Source organism: Triturus cristatus, chromosome 7, assembly GCF_964204655.1.
Source record: "Triturus cristatus chromosome 7, aTriCri1.1, whole genome shotgun sequence".
Classification (NCBI taxonomy): Eukaryota; Metazoa; Chordata; class Amphibia; order Caudata; family Salamandridae; genus Triturus; species Triturus cristatus.
In genome coordinates, this window is record NC_140590.1 from 1,131,696,347 (window position 1) to 1,131,714,354 (window position 18,008).

The window sequence follows — 18,008 nt, forward strand, 5'->3', positions numbered from 1 at the left end:
TTTGATGTGATGTGGAATAAGAGAAGCACCATGTCGCGAGATTGCAGAGGTGAGTTCCCATTGGAGGGTAAATGTGGGGAAGTGTAATATCCTGTGTTATTGTGGGTGATAGCCACAGGTTTCGCCTAAGTCATTATTCTGTACAAATGGATGATTTGATGGTGTGTAGTACAGGAGGAAGAGTATGTTTGTGATTGGTTTGTGGTGCATTTTATTCAGTTTGGGTATAGTGGAATGGTCATTGTTGTGTTTGAACACTAGTGTTTGATGTAACTCTAGTATGTTGTAGGCGAGTACTTTTTTACCTGCCGGCGTGGTCTGGTGTCAGTGAGGCTGCTCTCATGTTTGATTGCATTGTGTCAATCATTTCTAAGTATGCGTCTACTGGAGGCTGTCGTCATTTTGTTTGGAGGAGGTACGAGTTTTTTCTGGTGCAGTTTCCATGGGGCATAGTAAGGGATGCAGATAACGTGTTTTTTTCTGTGTCTGATTTAGTCATGCTGATTTGGGGTTTATTGGAGTGCTGGGCTATATGAGTGTGGTGCTGTGTGTTACCCTTTTGGGCATGTGTGTGTTGCTTGAGGAAGGTGGAAAAGATGTGCTTAGTTAGTAAAATTAGTAAAGTGTCTGGAGAAACCTCCCAGTAGTTGTGATCACAAGTCTTGTGTTGAATTCTGAAAGTTTTGAACTAAGGTGATGTTTGGTTAAACGTTCCATTTTTGTTTTGTCTGTGCCTTGAATGTGTAAACTTGCGGATGACGGGAAATCCCTTGTCGAAAGAAGCCAGTGATTCCCATGACCTAGCTATTGAGTGACTGGGCATCCATAACTACACGTCCTGTGTGCATAAATGCTGCATGGTGTCATTGTGACTGCAGGTATGTGGTGATGGGGCCTAATTTCCAAGGACATCACAAGACTTTCACATCTTGGACCATTATGCAATGGTAGTCACAATCTAGTTGTCTTGTTTCTTTGTGTAAGATGAGGTCCTTCAGGTCTTGACCTGTCACAGAGTGTGTGACTGCTGTTTGATGTATTTGTGTCTGTGTGGGTATTGTAGACTTTAACAAGTGGTGGTGTGTGAATGTGTAAGCTAGACAAGTAGTAGACCGAGTAATTGTGAATGATTGTCCCTCGACTTTATATGCAAGGGAACCTCAGTTTTTTGCTTCTTTCTTTGTAAGAAAGGGTGGTATCCTGTGTGTCCCCATTCCTTATATGTTTGAGCTGGTGTCTGGCATGTTGAGAGTGGATGATGTAATTTAAGGTTGGTGTGTAAAATATTAGCTAGATGATCGATTCAGTGGGAATGAGGATAAAACCCTGACCGGAACTACTTGCTGTAACGGAAGGGCCTAAAAAGAGCATGCTTTCTAGCTGAATGGCTCCAGACTCTTGTATGAAGACTCTGCCTTCCAACTGCAACATAAGGCTACTAAAAAGTGGCAAGAAAAGAAATTGTGTACCCCTGCCTCTACACAGACTGACCGTTTTAGCTGTATGTGAAGAGCTTTTGACAAAAAAGGATCAATCCCTCTTAGAATGATGAGGTTGTCTGCTTTTCTTGGTCGCTCTAGTTGTGCCTTTTTGGCACTCAGTAGAACAATTCAGACTTTGTCCTATGAGATGATTTTATGGAATTGATCATGACAACTTCTGAGCAGATTATATGTTTGACAAAAGACTATGCTGCTTAGACAGCCCATAGCTACTGCACTCCTAGATTAATAATAGGAGGAGGCACATAGACTGGGCAAACATCTCCACCCCTGAACACTCAACGTATTTCTTTTTCTTATGCTCTTCCCGCTTTGCGGTGCAATTCTAAGGAAAAGAGTCAAAATGAGGTCCAGTGAAGAGGCATTAAGGATCATCAGCCTAGAGATAAAGGAGTTTTCCAGAGTACAGTTGAAAATATCTGACAAATGTTGAGATCCTTTCCCCCTTCCCCCCCCCCAAACTCAGCAAGACCTCTCCCCACTCGGATTAACAAAAGCTTGTCATCTCTTATTCCAGCATGGCAGAGTATAATGAACATCAAATGGAGGTATTGTGCAAAATGGTTACAGACTTGATTTCTCGTCCCAGCATTCCATCTAGTCTGTTAAGACTGTATTTCCCATAAAGACTAGCACAAGAGGTAAAACTGTTTAGAGGCAAAGAACCATTCAAGAAGGTTTTCTGCACTCAGAAGAACAGAATCAACCGTTATTACTTGGTTAAAAAAGCCAGTAAAATTATATTGTTCCATTTAAACCTCAAAACTGCAAACAAGGCATCAAGCAAGGGATTTTGGAATATTTGCCTTTTATCAAATTTTCCTCTGCCACATCAAGGAGATCGGATGTGTGCAGTACACAAGATTTGTGCTTTCACATTCTAGTCATGAAGAAATAGACGACCTGAATCGGTATTCCCAATTACAAGTTTCTGTCATTCAGCTTTAAACTGGCTCCTGGAGCCTTCTCTGAGAGCTTTGCATGAAAATGCCCTCCCCAGACATCAGGTCCATCTATATCTAATCGGGTGACTGGTTAAAGCCCCTTTTCACTGGAAACTGTCACAGAACCTACAGGCAGCAGTCATCCTGCACAATTTCAACCTATAAGTAAGTGTGGCAAGTCGATTGGAGATATTAATCGGGATGAGATGCGATGGAGCTCCAAAATCTGGAGAAGTACGTAAAACATAGTTGTCTATGCTGTATGTTTAGCTCACACCATGATTCTAAAGGAAGAGGTGTCATCAAGCATATGACTTACCCAAAGTGGTGTATAGTCCAGAGAACGTTATTGTAAGTAAACATTTATATAGTGCAACAAATGCCAAGGCGTCTTGGCGCTAGAGGTCAAATATACTTCATCTAAGAACGAGGGATATGAACAAGTTGCTTACCTTCGGAAACAATGTATCTGGTAAAGACACCGTCTAGCCGCAGATTCCTTAACTTAGAATATCCCCAGGCGTCGGACTGAATCCCAAAAAAATCTTCAGCAGTACCTCTGCGGGCCGAGGGACGGCACGCTGACGTAAGTTTTCTACTGTGACACTTTTCCGCGCCTCAAGGCGGAGCCACTACTAAAACTGGTAGTCTGTTGAAACAGTGTGCCAAAAAAGAGCAAAGATCTTTAAAACAATGACAATAAATAATAGAATGGCGAGGAACATCACCATGGATAGCAGTGAAAGAGTACTTCATACTGCAAGGTATTGAAGGGAGACAGCAGAGAACCCGCTCTTAGAAGTAGTCATGCAGAAACGAAGAGCCATGCCCTCCTATGAGGCAAAGCAGCATTGGAAATGAATGTCATGGCAAACAATAGGCAGTCTGCAACCACAGAATGTAACTGTAAAGGGCAACAAGACAGGTAATTGACCACATTTCTGCAACAACAGAGAATGAGCAACCATACCCACCATAAATGAACAATTAACTGTAGCGCAGTCAAAGACACCCCAAAGTAATGGAGACAGATTAGGTGAGGGTTGAAGGGAGGGTAGAAGAACTGGACAAATCCCCACACTGGAAGAACCAGAGTGTAGGCGCTTGGAAGGACATATGATCTCACCATCCAATTACGAGAATGGGTGGAGAAGCAACAGATAAAACAGAATGAGCCATCATGCCCAGGAAGGAGGTGAAGTAGACCATCCCGCAGGAAGACAAAGGCCACCTGGAAAGAGGCAAGTATGTAGAACCCAACCCAAAAAGGGTCCTCTCAGAACTGGAAGGATGGGCGGGTGTTAAGGAATCTGCGGCTAGACTGTGTCTCTACCAGATACATCGTTACCGAAGGTAAGTAACTCGTTCATCTGATAGACATCTAGCCCCAGATTCCTTAACTAAGAATATGTACCAAAGCTATACCCCAAAGGAGGAGGGTCTGCGACTGAAACCCACCAAGTTCCAAAAGAGAACTAATCCATCAATAACATTGACTAAAACCCGGTGGGGACAACAATGCCAGCATGGCTGACACCAGACCCAGTAAGCTCTGTAAGAGAGCATTAACAAGGCAAGGCAATGGCACCACCATCTGTCAGAGGATGGTATGAGACCTCTCTCGTCCAGACAGGGACGAAAGGGAATCACAGAACCAGAAGGGCCAGTGCAAAATGAAAGAAATTCCAGAAACTTCTGCAAGAAGTACAACTAAGCACAGGATCCCAAGGATTCGTAAAAAAAGAGTCCCAGAGAAGGGACAAAACAGCATGACAGAGCCCGAGTGTACAAACTGAGTATGCACAATTATGGGTGCTAAAATTACATGTGGAGGGACAGATGTCACCATGCAGAGATATACAGAACCATGACTACCAGGAGATACATGGACGTGGATGACGGGGATACACATAAACAGACAGTGTGGACCGTGTGCACCACACCTATGCAAAGCCCAATGAAATGTAGCATCAACAGACTCAACAGCATGTATGCGTCTGCAGAAAAAGACGGCCGCATCACCAGGTTGTCAACTGGCCAGCTGCACCCAGAGGTACAATGGCTAAAGGAAACTGGTGAAAGTCGGCACACACCTATGGCTCACTCTCATGAAAGAGAGAGAGGGAATCTGGGGCAAACCCCCCAGATACCACAGCAAGGAGAAACAGAGGATGCTTGCCCTCTAGCTGTGTGTACATCTCATGACCTAGACCTATACATAAGCAAGGGGAACTCGAAGAGCATGCCCAGATGATATAGGAGGCCGCACAGTTGGTACGAACGGCACCAATGTGAACCATAGCAGGACATAACGTATGTCAAGACACTTTAAAAGCGACATCACCCTCCCCGTCGGGTAATGAAACCCTGGCCTCCCGTATGACAGGCGGGGACACTGACCACCACACTGGAATGAGTCAGTAATACACAAACATAGATAGCCAGAAATATTTATATTTAGCCATATGCGGATACTGTATAATAACATTGAGCATCCTGAGGAAGAATACGTCCCTTGAGAGCATCAGCAGGGGCCCGGAGCAGGAGGACCTGAGCCTCTGCGCAGCAAGGAAAAGAGGGACTCGAGCCCCTACCTGGGAAGGGCATAGAGAAAAAGGGGGCAAGGCAACGTGCAGCAGTGACGTGTCTGTAGCAGAGTCCACTGCAGAGAGGCAAAAAACCAGACCGGGCCTGAGCGAAGAGTGGGCAATACCACAAGAACAGAATGAAGCCAAGACAGTGGCGCAAGGTGTACCTCAGGCACCCCGTGACTGTGCCCATACCCAGAGTTAACTCACAAAGCATGTCCGCACAGAACACCGAATATAACCTGTTCCAGAACAGAACAGGCCCACAAGGGACACTTGCTTACGTCTAAGACAGCCAACGTAGGCAAAAAGAGCACAGCGGAAAAACCTGAAAGAACAGCCAAAGGCAAGAAACCAAGACATGAACACGCCGGAGCGAGCCAGATGTGGCAGAAACCCAATAATACCCTGGAGAAGTCTGCATCCACAGAGGCAGGGGAAGGCTACGGCCCAACCTTAGACTACAACGCATAAGCTCCAAGAGAGAGCCACGCCAATCCTGTGGGCTGCACCAGAGGGGGCGTCCCACAACAGGAGGAAGAGCGTGACAAAGCGAGAAGCCTACAGTATGCATCATAGGAAAATATCCTAAGGTGACAAAAGATAACCATCCTAAGAAGACTCCGCAGGAGCCTGCGAAAAGATCTACACCATCCAGTAAGACAGTCCCTGGAGCAGTGAAGGAATTTCTAGTGTAAGGAAGCGGCTACACAATAGCCAACGAATACCCCACATAATGCATGTCACATCCCTTTAAAAGGCATGGGGCACCTCTTGAGACTAGCTGGTAGACAGAGGACTCAAAAAGAAAAACAGAATCAATAAGGGCCATAACGGCTGATTCGCCTTAGTCCGACTGGAAAATAACATCTTGACTCAGATGGCTATCCAGAAAAAGCAGTGACCATACTGTAATCAAAAGTAAGAGACCTGACATGATTATTTGATCCACGATGCACTGTTATGCTACGGAAACCTGGTATATTTTGCTTGACATGTATGAATACTAATGTTTGTGATCTCTTTAAGTTGAAATTAATAAAGAAATAAAAAAATTAAAAAAGTAAGAGACCTCAGGGACACCCAGACGTGAGATGTCTGACCACTGAGTCAGCATGGTCATGAAAAAGGGTGGCCCCATCAAAGTGCAAATCCAGAAGGCGCATCTGAACATTTTCAGGAAAACTGCCATCTCACAGCCAGGCATAGCGACGCAGAGCAACTGACCTGGCTATAGCCCAAACCAGAGAGTCAGTGGTGTCCATGGCTGACTGAATGGAAAACTGTGCCAGTTCCTGGCCATCGTGAAGTAACCGAGCCAGGTCAGCTCGAGGAACCTCTGGAAGAGATGGAAGGAGACGCTCGACCGAGTCCCAAAGGTCATTGGTAGCCCTTGCTAACACACAAGACGTGTTCAGGGACCGAAGGCCTGAGCTGGTAGACTCAAAGACATGGTGGCCACACAACTCCAGCCATCGAGACTCCCTATTGGGAGGAAGTTAAAAAGTCATCAATGAATTATTATAAATTAAAAACTACATTTAGTCCACAGGTCAAAGTTCCAATGTTGAAACTTTATTCATGTGATATGCATCAATCATCAGTTGTGTTTTTTTAAACATATTTTTATTGATTTTGTGCAGTAAACGTACATACATTGTAGAGTTACTTAGCAACAGACATTCTGTCCATTTTATGGCACTTGAGTTGGCATTAATTACACAACAGCTCGATATAGCACACCTATAAATGTACATACAGGTTATAAGTAACCGTACATCGTTGCATAGATACAGATAACGTAATAGCATGTTGTCTGAGTATTTTGCGTCTCTTACATACAAGTGTCTGTGTTAATCACATCCAATTTATGTCGTTCAAAGTTGCAATCGTATCTTCTTAGTCCGTAATTATTTGCAACAACAAAACTCCCGCCCTTCCCACCCCCTTGCAGCTCGATCCACTTCCTGGCTAGTTACATATTTACATTTTTAATACTTCCCCTGTGTGTGTATTACCGCTATATTGCATTCTCCTTTCTCCCCACCGTCGGGGATAAGAGAGCAGCTCTGACCTAATCTCTTGCAGTCCCTCCTGGTTTCTGGGGGATTCAGGTAAGAGGCGCCCCTATGTTCTCAATATGATAGTATATCTAGTGCAATGTATTCCTCCATCATCATATTCCAAGCCATAGATATCGGTGTCCTACGTAAGCCCCTGTATTCTTCTCTTTGTAGTTCGGCCCCTTCTGCCCTCCCCACCTAATCATCTCTGCATGCCACTCTTGTAGTGATGGAGCTCTAGAAGCCTTCCACCGTGTTGTAATGTTCTATTTCGCTAATAGTAGTGCAAGGTTAGCAAATCTATGAGATGGGTTGCCCTTCTTCCCATGGGGTCCCAAACCCAGTATACAGTATTCCATTGTGTCATTGCTGCGCACTGGAGTGACGGTCGTCAGTATCCGACACACTGATGTCCAGTAGTGTCTTAATCTCGGGCAGTCCCATATCATGTGTAACAGACCCGTGTTGGATGCATGACAACGGGGACAAGCGTCCTCCGCACCAGGAAACATAATGTTAAGCCTGCGTGGGGTTAGATATGCTCTGTGTAATTGCATCAATTGGATGAATTTGAACTTAGGGTTGCGAGACACCTTCCTGGGGAAACCCACTATAGTGTCCCATAATTTGTCCACGAAAGCACGACCCGCGTCTCTTTCCCATTTGTCCCGTAGTGGCTGTAACGAGGTCTCCGCACCGGTGGGGATCCCTCGCGACAACCATTTTGTCAAGAGTGCCCCATGTCCCATTAAATATTGCCTGGTGATGTGTGTTTGTAGCGGGTTCGGTATCCCCCTGGGTCCATGTGTCTCTAATGAATCTCGAGATGCCGGCGTGGAGAAGGAACAAAGCGTCCGAGGTTCCATGTTCACAAACAAAGGCCTCATGTAACATCAGTACCCCATCCGAGAAGAACGCTTCTACGGTAGCTATCTCTGTATCAGACCGCGCCCTCAGAGCACGGTTAGCCACCACCCCTGTTTGCAAAGGAATCCCCAGCAGCGGAATGGTGGGAGCGCATGTCTCCAGTATGTCAGTGCTATCCGTAGTAGGTGCGGTGCTGTTGATGGGATCTTGGCTTTTGGTAGTATTATCATCATTAAACAACTTTATTCGATTTGATAGACAAACCATAAAAGCATATAAATAAGTCATTAAAAAGATTCACAGGAGTAAATTAACTAAAATGAGCTAAAAAAAAAAAAACTAATTGATACTCAATCCCCCCCCTTTTTACTCGTAATTTTGAAGCGGCTCTTAAGAAGTTTGTCACACAATAAAGGTTAAAAACATTGGTTGACATTTTTAAAAATAGCAAAGCTACCCAAGCTTGCCTGAATCTAGCTTGTCTTAACAGGTCTTTTAGAAACAGTTTCCTGGGGTAGGCATAGTACGGGCGTAGTAAAACTAGATGAAGTGTGTCCTGCGGAGACTTCATGTCGCAGCCGCAGGGCCCTCTCTCTTCTGAGTTAATAATAAAACCTGCTGGAACTGCCAATAAATGATGGATGTAATTCAGTCTAAAACGGGTTACTAAAAAACGATCATGGGCATTGGTCATTAATGTTGGATAAGGTTCTATGCCCGGTGACGTTTTAACTAAAATATAATCTCTCACTGAGTGTTTCCCCAGTTCAACAGTTTCGCGCTGCGCCATCGCAAACGTTGGGTACAGAGTTTTAATATCGCTTATATCTTTGACTTAATTGTCTCTGGTTTGTCAAATAAATCTGCGCTCCCTAGGTTGACAAAGGAATCCCTAACGTATTTCAACCATGGGATTTTCCGCGCATGCTCCAGGGAGAGACAATCCCGTACTACCAACATTGTCAGGCTCACCTCTTCGTTGATCCAGATCTTCAGCCAACATACTAAGGGCTTCACTCCCGTGCTATCTGAAATATACCTAACACCCAGCTCCTCATGTATACAGTATGCTGGCATGCTATGTGGGACTTTCAACATCCGCCTTAGATATTTGTTCTTTTCCCTTTGCAGGGTAGTAGGTTTAAAAAATCTCCACACCTCACTACCATACAGGACTTTAGCACAGCAAACTGATTTATACAATTTTAAAATCACACCTGGGGTCCAGTGCCCCAACCTCTGGGCATAATTTACAATTGAGCCCATGGACCTGTTCATAGTCATACACTTGTCCTCTATAAGGTGTTTAAAGTTCAGATGGTTATCAAAAAACACACCCAAATAGGCAAAGGCTGGGACTTTACCCAGGGTGTATGAGCCTACAGTGTAATTATATGTTTTGCTGGGCTTCTTTCCCATCTCCATCACGTATGATTTTGCTAGGTTCGAGGACATGTCCAATTGATCCATGAATTTTACAAAGCTGTCTATTATAAGCTGTAAGCTATGTTGGGTGCGGGCCAAAAGCACCGCATCATCTGCATACAGGTAGTAGGAGACTGTGGATATCACCTCGATCCCATTCCCAGTGTGATACCCCTACCTTCTGCAAGTTACGGCCTGCCAGCCAATACGCCAGCCATTGCAGATGGCTAGCGTAGCAGTACGCCTTCAAATCAGGCACTCCCAGTCCACCGTGTCCTGTGTTCAGTTGTAGTTTCGCTAGGCTAATTCGTCTATGCCCTGTCCCCCAGATCAGTTCTGTCATTAGAGAGTTCAACATTTTAAAAATCCCTCCCGGTATCATGACAGGCAGGTTGGTGAAGTAATAAAGCAGCTTCGGTAAGATCACCATCTTAGTTATGGTAACTCTTCCAGCCATCAATGGGGGAAGTGAGGTCCAAAATTTCACCTGCGCCCTGAGGGTAGTGACCGCTCTGGACAAATTGCCATCCAGGAAATCCGCTGTAGTACGATAAATCTGTATCCCCAGATATCAAAAGGTGTCGGGTGCTATATTAAATTCCTGTTGACCAAAACGCAATCATCCGGTACGCGCAGGGCCGTCAAAAAAATAAGCATAAGATTTAGCAGCATTGATCGTGAGACCAGACAACTCCTGGAAGGAGTCGAAAACTGCTGGCAGGGGCTCGAGATCCATATCCATGTCTTTTATGTACAAAATGATGTCATCGGTGTATGCAGAGACAATATGTGTCACTGGGCCTCTCACTATTTCCTTACACCCGGATAGGGAGCGGAGCCTATGTAAAAGGGGCTCTAGTGCCAAGATAAACAGTAAAGGCGACAGTGGACACCCTTGTCTGGTACCTCTAGCTACTGTGTATTGTGGTGATATATGTTGTCCTGTGCGTGCGCGAGCTGTGGGATGCGTGTATAGTAGCCGCACCCAGGCAATATATTCATCCGGATTGTCAAACCTGGTGAGGGTATAAAACATGTAGTCCCAATGTAACTAGTAAAAGCGATATGCACCCCTCCGCTGTTCCCGAGTCAGGTGTACCTGCCATAATCTGGTGTAACCGTCTGATATTAAGCGCCGTGCTTCTCCCTGGCACAAATCAGCATTGATCAGTATGTATCAACTTTGGAATAAACTGACAGTCTATTAGCCAATATTTTACTCAGAATCTTGTAATCTGAGTTGAGTAGGGATAAGGGTCTGTACCCAGACATGTCGGACCTGTTTCTCCCAGGTTTCAACAGTGAGACCACAGTCGCTTGTAACGTAGTGAGGGGGAGTACTCCCGCTTTTAGTGACTCCTGATATAAACATTGCAGATGTGGTACTAGCAAATCAATGTATAGTGCATAAAATTCAACAGGCAGACCGTCATTGCCAGGGGTTTTACTGCGTGGTAAAGCTTTAATTGCTTGTCTAAGTTCTGGTCCAGTCACCGGTCTCGCTAGGTCTTCACGCTGCTGTTGCGTAAGTTGTGGCAGTTGTAGCCCTTCAAAGAAGGGTATAAAGTCAGTGTCATTTTGACCCGTCGGTTGTCTGTATAGGTGTTCATAATTTACTTTAAACGCAGTGTTAATTCCCAGCTGTGTGGTGACAATACCACCCTCATTATCCCGAATCTCTAGTATAGGGGATGGTGTGGGAGCATTTTTAACCAGTTTAGCCAGTAGGGGGCCGCTCTGTCTGCATGTGCGTGTTGTTTCTGCGTGTAGAGTTTAAAGTCTATTATTCGCAGTTCCTCCAGGAGTTCCGCATATTGTATGTTGGCTTCCCGCAGCTGTATAAGTTGTTCATTTGTCCCCGCCGCCTCCCCTTCCAGTGAGTGCAGCCTGCCCTCCACTTCCGCTAGCCGGTCTACAAGTGTGCGTCTGACTCCTGACTTCGTACCTATTGCCAGCCCCCATATAACTGTCTTGAAGGCGTCCCATTCTACTTGACGCGTGCTGGCCGACCCTGCATTCTCTGAGAAATAATTAACAATCGTCTCCGATAGTGTGCTGCGAAAGACCTGGTCCTCTAGCAGTTTGGTTTGCAATCTCCAGGTCAGTATCAGTCGAGATCCTACCCCACTGTAGAGATAACTCCACTGGGTTATGATCTGACAGTGTCTTGCCCAAGTGCAATACACTGTCAATAGAGGTAAGCAGCACCTCCGAGCAGAGAAGCCTGTCTATCCTAGTATGTTGCCGATGCGGTGGTGAATAGAAGGAATATTCTCTGTTCCGGGTTTTTCACCCGCCAGGTGTCATGTAGCCCCCAACCCCTTGCCCATCCCTTAAGTGCTTCCGCCTGTTTCCGACTCTCAGCCGCGTGCAGTGGGCGGTGTGACCTGTCTAGATCTATATCTAACACTGCATTAAAGTCACCCCCCCCAATACCCATTGATAGTCAGACCACTCCGTCAGTGTCACGCTAAGCGTCTCTAGGTATCTATCTTGTTCCGTGTTCGGGGCATATAGACTCCCTATGACGATGTGTACCCCATCCAATAAACCGTGAAGCAGGATGTATCTTCCGTGTAGGTCTACTCTCTGCTCCAGTAACTTAAAAGGGACCGTATTATGCATCCAGACCACCACCCCACTAGCAAATGCTGAATAAGTCGTGGAGAACAGTTGTCCCCTCCATTTCTTTCGCAATTTAGTTGCTTCATCATGATTCAGATGTGTTTCCTGAAGTAAGCCTACATCTATCCGTCTTCTGTTTAGTTGTGCCAAGATACGATGCCTCTTGTGTACCGACCCCATGCCCCTTACATTCCAGGTGCAATATTTGTACTTGTTATGTGATGTCATTTTGAAAGCGAAGGTGTGATGTTCCTTTCTGATGGATACATCTGCCAGTGGATTCCTCACCTTGTGAATATCCCCTGCGCCAGCAACATTCGGAAACTTTTGTAGCAGTCCACGCCGATGGGGTCGAAGATGATGTCACAGAGACACGGCTCCGCTCGCGACTCCGCTGACGTCACCGGCTCCATAAGAAGACCTCGTCGGCGTGATGACGTCAGTTCCCTTTTTTCCGCGCCGTCGACGCCAACGGATTACGGGAATCGTTGCTAGTAGCTTCACTTGTTACTTTGTGTTTGTTCTGATTTTCTCTGTTTTTCATTGAAAAATGTCGACGAGAAAGTCTGGGTTCAAGCCTTGTCGTGAGTGTGGCAAGCACATGTCTATCACCGACCCGCACGACGATTGTGTTTGGTGTTTGTCTTCAGACCACGATGTGGAAGGCTGCTCGAGTTGTAGGAAGATGAGCTCGAAGGCGCTTAAAGAAAGAGAGGCGAAACTCTTCATCGCCAGAATGAAGAAGGAGAAAAGAGGAAGAAGGAGGTCTGGATCCAGATCGAGGTCGAGGTCGGCGTCCAAGTCGACTTCGGGGCATGCTTCAAAGAGTAAGAAGCATAAGAAGAAGAGGAGGCATTCCTCGCATCATCATTCAGATAAAGGTTCGGCACCGAAATCGAAGTCGCCTGCTCGACGTCGGAGAGAGTCGGTGTCTCCTTCTCCGGTCCCGGCTTCACCTCCAGCTCCATCTCCAGTGGCTTCGCCGGCTCCGGCTGAATCTCCGGTGCCGGTGTCATCTCCGACGCCGGTTCCGTCTCCGGCTCCAGCAAGTCCTCCGGCTCCGTCTCCGACTCCAGTCCCGGATGATGATCGTCAGGCTCCGGGTGAGACAGTGACGCCGCTTGTTCCACCGTCGGCGCCGGCAGGCCCGAGTCCGGTGTTACCTGACCAGTATCCTGCTTTTCCTGGTCCAGGTCAAGACCCTACGCATTATCTGAATGCAATGTACGGGGTATTTTCAAGGGCCATGTATGCCTTTGGTGCACCTATGGGTCCGATGGGTCCAATGGCTTACAATTTGGGAGTGCCGCAGGTTTACCCTCAAGCTCCGTTTATGCCCTTCTATCCAGCGACGCCGTCTTGGCAGCTACCGGCGCCGAGGACATCGACGGCGCTTCCCTCTTCACCGGCGCCGGCTCGACTTCGTTCGACGCCGCTGCCGGCGCCGTCGGATTCGAACACGGCGCCGCCGACGCCGCTGGTGCGGATTCGTTCAAGAAGGGAAGCGCAGAGAGTGGTGGATGAAAGACGCTTTCTGGTGGCAGAGGCTGAAGAGGGTGAGTTGGCTGACTCTGACGATGTGTTTGATGAATTAAAGGAGGCAAGTGGACTGGAATTGTCTCCAGAGTGGGAGATCACTCCACCATCGGATGAGCCCTCTAAAGAAGCCGCGCCATATCATGCGGTGATTAGAAAGGCTGCGGAATTGTTGGATCTCCAATTGCCGACAACGGAATTTAAATCTAATATTCTAACTGAGGTGTTGCATTCGCCTGCTGCTGTCTCAGAGCCTTTGTTGCCTTTTAACGAAGCTATTATGGAACCTGTGCTAGAGGTATGGCGCAAACCTTTTTCAGCCCCTGCAGTCTCCAGGGCAGTCGCAAGGAGATATAGAGTGGCTCCAGGGGATCCTGAATTTTTATCTTCGCACCCTTCGCCTGAGAGCTTGGTGGTTCAGGCGGCTTGTTCGGGGCGATCAAAAGGGGCATTTCCTCAAGTTACAGGAGTCAGGGTGGCCAAGAAGGTGGACCAATCGGCCAAAAAGGTCTTTTCATCGGCCAGTATGGATCTGAAGTCATCAAACGCAACTTGTTTGTTGGGGCGTTATATACACGCTCTTATGGACTCCGCATAGAAGTTGGCACCGAAGCTGTCAGAAGAGGATAGGGCCGGCTTCAATGAGGTATTATCTGATGCCCAGGCGGCTGCTCGCCAAGTTATCCAAAGTGGCCTGGACACTGCTGACTCAGTTGCTAGAGTCATGGGGTCTTCGGTTGCCACCAGGAGGGGTGCGTGGCTGAAGTCTTCGAGATTCTCTTCTGATGTGCAGTCGACTTTATTGGACTTACCTTTTGATGGGTCAGGTTTGTTCGGGAAGAAGGCAGATGCTGCTCTCGAACGCTTTAAAGAAAGTAAGGCTACGGCTAGGTCGTTGGGCCTTCAATCCCAGCCGAGAGGAACTTTCAAAAGGTATAGAGGTTTTGGAAGGGCGACTTTTCGCACTTATAGACCAACCCAGCAGCAGCAGCAACAGCAAGGTTCTTCGTCCAGGGGATACAGAGGAAGGATCAGGGGTCGCTCACGTGGCCGTCAACTCTCCTCCTCCTCTTCCTCCTCCTCAGCCCCTCCCACCACCGCAAAGCAGCCCTAGATCCGACATTCCGGATCATGCTGGTCCTGTGGGGGGCCGGCTTACCCATTTTCTACAAGATTGGGAGTCTGTAACTACGGATCTCTGGGTTCTAGATCTTGTAGAAAATGGGTACGCCCTTCCCTTTCGGGAGTTCCCTCCAAATTACCCTCCTTGCCAGGGAGCTTGCTCGGAGGACCACCGTCTTCCCCTGCAGGAAGAAGTCCTGAAGTTGTTTCAAAAAGGTGCGATAGAGGTGGTTTCGGAGCAGGAGAGGGGTCAGGGATGCTACTCCCGGTATTTTCTGATTCCGAAAAAGGACGGCAGATTGCGTCCGATATTGGACCTCAGAATCTTGAACTTTTACCTGAAACAGGAGAAGTTCAAGATGCTCACTCTTGCGCAGGTTCTGCAGGCGCTGAATCAGGAGGATTGGATGGTGTCGCTCGATTTGCAGGATGCGTATTTCCACATCCCCATCCTGAAGTCGCACAGGAAGTATCTCCGTTTTACGGTAGGGTCGCAACATTATCAGTTTGCGGTCCTCCCATTTGGTCTTACTTCGGCACCTCGAGTCTTCACAAAGGTGATGGCAGTGGTAGCAGCTCATCTCAGAAGGTCGGGGATATCAGTTTTCCCATATTTGGACGACTGGCTGATCAAGGCGGAGTCGCCGGAGAAGGTGCTGTGTCATCTGCAGGATACAACTCTGCTGTTGTACAGATTGGGTTTTTCGATCAATGTGCCCAAATCTCACCTGGTGCCCTCTCAGCGCAACCTGTTCATAGGTGCGGTACTGGACACTACTGTGTGTCGAGCATTCCCTCCTCCTCAAAGGATTCTCGACATACAGGAAATGATTCTTTTTTTTTTACAACGGAGCGGTTGTTCCAGTTCTGAAGGTCCTTCGCCTGCTCGGTCTGTTCGCTTCCTGCATTCTATTGGTCAGCCATGCACGCTGGCGCGTGAGGGCGCTCCAGTGGTGCCTCCGCAAGCAGTGGTATCAGCACAAGGGGGATCTCAGGGAGTCTGTGAGGATCTCTGGAGAAGCTGCGGCGGATCTATCATGGTGGAGCGTGGAGGGCAATCTGTCCCAGGGAAAGCCCTTTCATTTACCTCCATCGGTGGCCACAGTGATAACGGATGCATCCACCTTAGGGTGGGGTGCTCATCTGGGGGATCTGGAGATCAAGGGTCTTTGGTCTCCAGAGCAAAGGTTGCTTCACAGCAACCTTCTGGAATTGCGGGCGATACGCTTGGCGCTCAAGGCCTTCCTCCCTTCCCTTCGCGGTCAGTCTGTTCAAGTCCTGACGGACAACACTACCGCGATGTGGTATATAAACAAACAGGGAGGAGTGGGGTCTCTTTGTCTTTGCAGAGAGGCCCTGCGGCTATGGTCCTGGGCTCAGGACCATCAGATTTGTCTAATGGCAAATCATCTGGCCGGAGTTCTGAACGTGCGTGCGGATAGTCTCAGTCGGCAGTTCTCCGCCGACCACGAATGGAGGCTCCATCCGGAGGTGGTTGGTCACGTCTTTCGGACGTGGGGGACACCCCGGGTGGACCTGTTTGCCACTTTCGAGAACGCGCACTGCCCGTCATTCTGCAGTCTCCAGTATCCGATGCAGAGGGCGTTGGGGGACGCGTTTCAGTTGAGTTGGAGCTCACGACTCCTTTACGCGTTTCCTCCCATACCCTTGATTCCTCGGGTTCTGAGGAAGATTCGCCAAGACCGGGCCCAAGTTATATTGGTCGCCCCGGATTGGCCGAGAAGGGTGTGGTATACAGATCTTCTCCACCTCTCCTCGTGCCCTCCGCTCCGTCTCCCTCTGAGGGCAGACCTCCTCTCGCAGTCGGAGGGGCAGGTTCTACACCCCCACCTCCAGAGCTTACACCTTCATGCCTGGAGATTGAACGGGGCAACCTGAATTCCTTCTCTCTCCCGCCAGATGTGGTGGATGTTATTTTATCGGCCAGGCGACACTCCACCAAATCTATTTATTCATATAGGTGGTCTAAATTTGTTCTCTGGTGTGGAGAGAGGTCCATTGATCCCTTAAAGGCTCGTCTGTCTAATATTCTACAGTTTGCTCTTTCTCTTGCCCAGCAAGGCTTTGCTGTGGCTACTGTGAAAGGATATTTATCGGCTCTATCGGCTTTCCTTTGTTTGCCGGATCAGCCGTCGTTGTTCAAGTCTCCTATTGTTCTTCGTTTTATAAAGGGCCTTACAAACAAATTTCCTCCTACTCCATTTATTGTGCCTCAATGGGACTTAAACCTTGTCTTAACCTATCTCATGGGTTCTCCCTTCGAGCCCTTACACAAGTGTCCCCTGAGGCTCTTGTCTTTTAAGGCGGTATTCCTCGTTGCAATTACCTCGGCAAGGAGGGTAAGTGAGCTTCAAGCTCTAAGTTCGAAGCCCCCATTCTTGACCATTCATGCTGAACGAATGGTACTCAGGACCAGGGCTGTGTTTTTGCCTAAGGTGGTAACTCCCTTCCATCTGGGGCAGTCCATTACCCTTCCTTCCTTTTATCCTCCCCCACACCCTTCCAAGGAGGAGGAGAGACTTCACCGTTTGGACCCTAAGAGGGCGGTGAGCTTTTACCTGGACAGGACAAAAGACTACAGGATTGATGACCAGCTCTTTGTGGGATTTGCTGGCTGCAAAAAGGGTCGTGCGGTGCACAAGCACACCCTTTCCAGATGGATTGTACTATGCATCAAGATCTGCTACTCCCTAGCTGGTAAGGAGCCTCCGGAGGGTATGAGGGCTCATTCTACCAGGGCAAAGTCTTCTACGTCTGCTTTATCTAGGGGTGTTCCTGTGGAGGACATTTGTAGGGCGGCAACTTGGGCCTCCCTCCACACCTTCGCAAAACATTATTGCTTGGACACCGAGGTGAGGAGGGACGGACATTTTGCTCGTTCCGTCCTTCAGGATTTTCTGGTATAGGGGGATGGACACCCTCCTCCGGGAGTGGGGACTGCTGTGGAATCTTTTCACAAGGTGAGGAATCCACTGGCAGATGTATCCATCAGAAGAACAAGTTACTTACCTTCGGTAACGCTTTTTCTGGTGGATACAGTATCTGCCTGTGGATTCCTCACTGACCCACCCGCCTCCCCGTTGTTCATCCTTCTAAACCTAAGGTTCTGTTAATAATGTTTTAGTCTACTATTCTGATGATGGTATTTCAAAAATGTATATGTTACTGTCAAAGGCATTGTGTCTTTCTTTGGCCTTTCTATTCATTCTCCACACTATGTGTGTTGATTTGCATATTGTGTACTTTGTATACTGTGTATATATTGCTGTCAGTCCGTCCGTGTGCCTCGAAGGCACGGAAAAAAGGGGCGGAAAT

The 18,008-nt window shown here is 47.6% G+C and overlaps 1 protein-coding gene across 2 annotated transcripts in view; it reads left to right on the plus strand.

Moving 5' to 3' along the window:
- Positions 1 to 18,008, plus strand: part of SIMC1 (SUMO interacting motifs containing 1) — a 345,516-nt gene that overhangs the window by 276,015 nt on the left and 51,493 nt on the right. The window lies entirely within an intron of this gene.